Raw genomic sequence first — 6,593 nt, forward strand, 5'->3', positions numbered from 1 at the left:
ATGTAAACACCTTTAATCGTTTTTTTAATAATTCGGTAACACCCAGTTAATTTTTACACGCTAACTTTAAATTTACCAGTTTACCCTATCCATTTCTATAAACCATTTAATATCGATGATCTAATATTTTACTTGTATCACCCAGGTCTAATGTACTAACTAGATTAATTTAATACATTTAAGAGTTTTAGTATTTAAAATTTAACAATAAGTTTGACAATAATACATGTTAACCACTTTTTGAGTCAGAAAATAAGCGTGAGTGACTAAAGACTAGACTTAATACACAAGCTAGCCTTAAAGAGTGGTATATATAAGCAAAAAACTAATTTAAATTACAATGAAAGTTAGACACTTATAGATCTTGAATTTTTTAAATATTAATAATTAATTACAAATTAAAAAAATTCAAATAAAGCAACAGTTGAAGATTTTTAAAAGATATCAAAATAAATCCAAGATTTTCAATAAATTTTTAACTAGTCTCAGTCAAGCTGAGTTTTTGTTAATATATTAAAACTAGCCTCAGTTGGTCTAGGTTTTTATGATTTAAAACCAGACTTAATCATTCTTAAAGAGCTAAGTATGTGACAGCCCTGATGCTATTGACCCTTCCTATACTTTAATTTTATCAATAGTAAAACATAATTGAATTTTTTTGCCTAACTAATTTTTTGTCAAGTATCAGTTGATGAAGCTGATTAATATAGTGATATTTAATGTAGCAAAACGCTTTTAAACAATAGGAGTTAATTTAATTAAAAATTGATAGAATACAAACCGTTTTATTTTGTTTTAAGAACCTATGAGATTTGCTCACTTCGGTTTTTCTTTGGGCAGCTAAGGGTGGAAGAATTTTTACATATTGTAACAAAATAGAACTAGGAGAGTACAAAAATGGTCGTTTTATTAAAAACAAAATGGTCAATTAGATATCAAGGTTGAATATGTCTTAAATGTAGAAAGATTAAAAAAAAAAAACTAATTTAGTGCCTGCGCAAAAAAAAAGTTCATGTACCCTAAAATAAGTTTCATGTACCCCAAAAGTCTTGTGCACCCTAAAAGAAGTTTTATGTACACTAGTGTGCACCAGTGTACACCGTGCTGACCACTGGTTTATATTATGATTTTTTTGTTGTTGTTGAGTGTTTTAGTTTAATTTAAGTGTTTTAGACTTAATAATTACAACTATTATATAGTTTTATAACAGTCGGATTTAATATTAAGTATTTTACCTATTATTAACTATTATCTGTAGTAATTATTTTATTTTAATGAAAAACATGTATAAACCTACTTTATTCTATGCTTCTCTTCTTTCATTACAGTCATTATTTTTTTACAGAACCCAGTTGAAGTGTGTTGATTCGTTAACACACAGAAACATATGTTGTACAATAAAGGAATATTACTATACAATTTGTTTTTATTTATATTTCAGTAAAGTTATTTCACTAGGATCTTTTGTTAGCAAACGATTAAACCTATATTTTGAACAGTTATTTTTATTCATAACAATTTTTACGTTAAATTGCGGCCTGTGAGCAATTTTTTAAAAGAAAAACTGGCCCTTACTTACAAAAGACTGCAAATCCCTGGTTTAGAGAGAGCTTCAGTCATACGTACTAATAGAAATTTCATTAAATATCATTTAGTTTCTGGATTTATATAAACAAGGGTTGTAAATAACAGTTTTGTTATAAACTAACAGTGTGTTTTTTTTAAGAAAAGCAAACTTTGTCCTAATGATAGGTTTTTTTTTTAGTCATATGGGAATGTCCGAATTTATTTTCAAAAACTAAAATTAGCCTTTATTTTAAAGCTCAAATTATATAATGAATACAAAATAACTATTAGATATTGTCAGTTTAGTGAAAATTCCAAGATACAAAAGTATAAACAGTTCTTTTTTTGAATTTTCTTAAAACATTAAATTATTTATTGAAAACTTATTATCTTTAGTTTTTTTCACTTATTTGAACTTAAAAATTTAAGAAATCTTCCTTGCATAAAACGAAAGAATAAATTGTATCATAACGATTAAAAAAAATAGATATAACATTTAAAAAAGAACTTATTATTTTGATTAAAATATGTCTTTATAAAAAAACGCTACTGTGCGATTATTTATTATCAAGTTAGACTATACTGAAAAAAATGCTTAAAACCGCAGAAGGTAGACTTTAGTTTCTGACTTTGTACCCTTACACCTCGAAAATAAAAACAGTAAAAAGCAAGTGCTAGCTTAGTGATAAATCTTTAAAGTGAAAACTTCTTCTAAGAATGTACACTACCCCTCTAAGGCCTTAAATATTTGTCTTAGTTTGAATAACAAAAATTAATCTACAAAACAAATTACATACAATTAATTTCTTGTGTTTGTAGACACTTTTTTTAAATATAAATAAATTTTAGTAAACTTTAATGATTTATACTGGTCACTATATTATTAAATTGTTGTGTACTCGAAAATTATGAAGGATCGCTTTATTTAGGTAAATATAATAAGCAAATAGTTCAAAATAAAGTTATAGGTAATTTAAATTAAGATATTAAGTAAAACTAAACTTAACAAGATTAACTAAACACTGTTTTTGGAAACAATAACTGTTGAGTTGAAAACTTCTATAAGATAAAATCCTACTGAGCTTGAGCTGATGAATTAGAAATATGCCTAAAATAATCTTCAGTAAACAGCTTTTATTCAACAAAAAAAATGAACTTTATAAATTTAAAACTTGTATTAAGTTTCAGATTAGTAATAATAAAACAAACCTTAAAAGAGTGTCAAGTGTATGAAGGACGTGTCAAATAGTACAAGAGAACCTTTTAGAAAATAACTTAATATACAATACAGTTTACTGCTAATCGGTCAAAAATAGAGATAGGTTTTCGGATTTTTTGTTTCAAAACATGAAAATAAGTACTGACTTCATACAACTTTGAATTTTATGACATTTCAAAGTTTAGTTAAGCAGTTTGCAGACGTTTTAAAAATAATGGAAGATAAATATGATAACTTTTAAGTATAAAGTAATCTGTTAATTTTTAATAAACTACTTACAACTATACTTAATAAATTTTATTGAAAAATGAGTTCGTTGCGCTGATTGGTAATATAGATGGTTGTTTGTTGACAGCAATAAAAAATATACTTTTAGACAATAAAAACAATTTAAAGTGTAAATAATTGACAACCCTGTATGAAGAAATAGATTAAAAAATAATGTCAATTAGATATAAACATTAATCTAATGGTGTAGTATTTTGATACACAAAAAATTGACAACTATATTTAATTTTAATATACTAGAATGTTTTATTACCAGCATAACTCTTTAATGTACAATAAAAACATACATGTCAAATTTGAAGCCAAACTTATATCGTTGAATAAAAACAAACTAAACCAACAATGGTGCAATATAAAGTAAACGTAAAACGTTTTTGATCAAATATACTACTAAAACTATACTTTATAAACAAAACTACCAAACAAAATATTTAGAAACCATTGTGCTTCTTTTTAGCTTAGAACTTTTATAGAAAATAAAGTAGCTAACTATCTAAAAGCATCATTAAATAAATACAGCTTACAAAAATTATCAAATAAAGTTAAGAAAATACAGAGTGAGTACGAAAATACGTTTGAACTAATAAAAGTAAAAAAAAACAGGTAACTAAAAGTTACTAAAAGTAACTGAACACAAACATTTGTAAATAGTAGTGGATTAAAAAAAAGACTTACTAAAAACTATCAAAAACAAAAAAACTAGTTTAAGGCAGCAGCATTCAACCGATGTGAATATTATTGTAGATATCAGCAAGTTGTTGTTCGTACAAGGGAATGTTTCTTGATAACAAGTCTTTACGAGGTCCAAGCAATCTTTCAAATGCCTGAACATCCAATGCTGTAAAATAGAAAATAGCACACTTTTACTGAATATGATTTAAAAGCTTTGATATAATAAACTAATTTTATAATGAGTTTTAAAAAAATATAAAATAAATTAGAAAATTAGAGTTTAGGAAATTATTGTATATCACATAAAGATAACTTTATATTAATTTTATTTATTCATAAACTTTTGCTAATTTTAGAACACAGATTGACATAGTAAAGTTGCTGTTATCGTTTAACAACAAAACTGTTTTGCTTAAATATCTTGTTAGATATAATTGTAAATAACATATACTGTAATATATGTTTAGAGATAATAAAAAAACTACTTGTTTTAAAGACTATTATAAAGAAGCCTTAATTATAAAGTAATCTATTTAAACGACTAGTCCTACTTGCTGGATCATAGTATTATTTTTTAAATCATTAAAAAAAAACTGCAGTAAAAGTTGCTTTTTTTTTATAAAAACTATTTGTAAATTGAAGATTTAGAACTTAACAACTAAGTGCTTGTACTGGATTAACATTTAAGTCATAGTGATGTTCAATATGAAAAAATGTGGTTATCTATATTAAAATCTTATCATACCTGTTTCTTTATTAGAATAAATAACAAAACTAAAGATAAATTCTATATTAAAAAATACAAACTCCTGTAATAAGTGAGTGACATTATGAACATATTTTTTCTGTGAAAATTTTAAAGCTAAAAGTTAATGTATAAACAGAAATAAAACTTATTTATTTGTAAATAAAAATAAGGTTTTTGTGTTAACGAGTCTTTAAAATATTTGAAACTTTTATAAAATTTCTTAAATATAGTAATTCTATTATGTTCCTTTTTAAATCATACAACAATTTCACCTAAATACACTTACGTGAAATGAATATTTCTCAGACTAAAAAGTTATAAACAGCGATTTAGTCCCAATAATCATAACATTTGGGTGATCTAATTGTATTTTATTTTTAGTATGTTTCTGATTGGTTTTGTATATGTACTGTATCTGAAAATTTTCATAGTTTGTTTAAAAAATACTTTTATTACAAAGTAATCCTGTAATGTCTTTGTTTAATATATATTATAAGTATTAGAAGGAAAATAGTAAGCAGCTAAGTTACTCATAGTAAATTAGTAATAAAATACAAATAATTAGCAAAAATGCTAAAAAATGTTTAAGAAACAAATGATAATGAAATATGTCGTCATTTAAATAATTTTTCTACACTTTTTAAGTGTTTTGTGTAATTTCTTAAAATTTATAGTATTAAAAAAACATGTATACAAAAAACAGGGTTTTCACTCTTAGAGGTAAAAAATCTAGTGAGCAAAAACTAGCCTCAGTTGTATTAAGCTAGCTTTGTGGATCTGAGTTTATAAAAAAACTTGAATAAGATGATAATTAAGCAAATACTTCAAAAAAGTTACTATTCTAATCAAGCTAAAATACCTAGAACACCAACTTAATAAGAAAAAAGACTTAGTAAACACATAATTTTTTAGAAAAAAATACTTAAACTTTTAAAAACTAGTTCGAGACTTATAAAAAATATCAAAACTAGCCTGAATACTAAATTTTTAAATCAAAATAAAGTTATCTGATATATTATCACAAAAATTTCCAGCGCATAGTAAAATCTAATGAAATCTAGAGACTTTCAGAAACTTCTCAATTCTATCTAAATAAATCTAGTAATTTTCTATAAAGTTGCAAAACTATAGGGAAATCTAGAGAAGTGGAAACCTTGTATATAGGTTCCACAGGGGTGTCCAGTAAAGATGAGATCCAACCAGCACAAATAAAGCTTTAATTCAAACAAAAGGGCACTAACATTTTTACCTGCATACGTAAATAAGAACAAACTAAATAATAGCAAAATATCCTGGTCCATCATGCACAAAACACTAGGTTGCATCAGTAAAAAAGAAAGAAATATGCACCATATGTAACATGTAAAGAATGGCCATTGCCAAACCTAGCAGAGAAAAATCCTTAAACTTAAAGAACAGAACTGGAAAATATGCACGAATGACAATTTTGCAAGAAGGTAAAAATATATGAAAAAAAAACAAGTTAAGGGGTAAAAGTAAAGACTAATAGTGATATTAAAATAAAATAAAAGTAAACAAATAATATAAATTTCAATAATAATAAAAAACTGACCAAGGGTAAAGGGTAACAGTGATAGTTAAAAAAAAGGTAATAAAAAAAAAATAAGAAAAAAAAATTACTGACCAGGGGTAACAGTGATAGTAATAAAATAAAAGAAAAAATAGTATCAAAATAAAAAAAGTTTTAACATGTGCAAAAGTAACTTTTTGCTTGTATAAATTTATCTAATTTTAATTGTAAAAACATTATAACAAATAATATAGTTAGTTTTTTAACTACCGATTTATGTTATATGGTGCTATAGATGTGTAATGTACCTGACGATCTACTTTTTCGCAATAAAAAATTGTTTTACTTCAACAATATTGATTGAACATCAATATTGAAAACTTTAATATATAATACTTTTAATAAAATTTAAACATATTTAAACTTCTAAACAATTTAATAAATTTGATACAGTATTAAACTACTTACCCGCACATTTAACACAACCATCAGCAATAGCACTAGCAGCTCTCTTTTGTTGTTGTATTAGTGCAAGTTCCCCAAAATAGTTTCCACTACTATATCTTGTT

Source organism: Thalia democratica, chromosome 1 (genome assembly GCF_965202585.1).
Source record: "Thalia democratica chromosome 1, ktThaDemo2.hap1.1, whole genome shotgun sequence".
Taxonomy (NCBI): Eukaryota; Metazoa; Chordata; class Thaliacea; order Salpida; family Salpidae; genus Thalia; species Thalia democratica.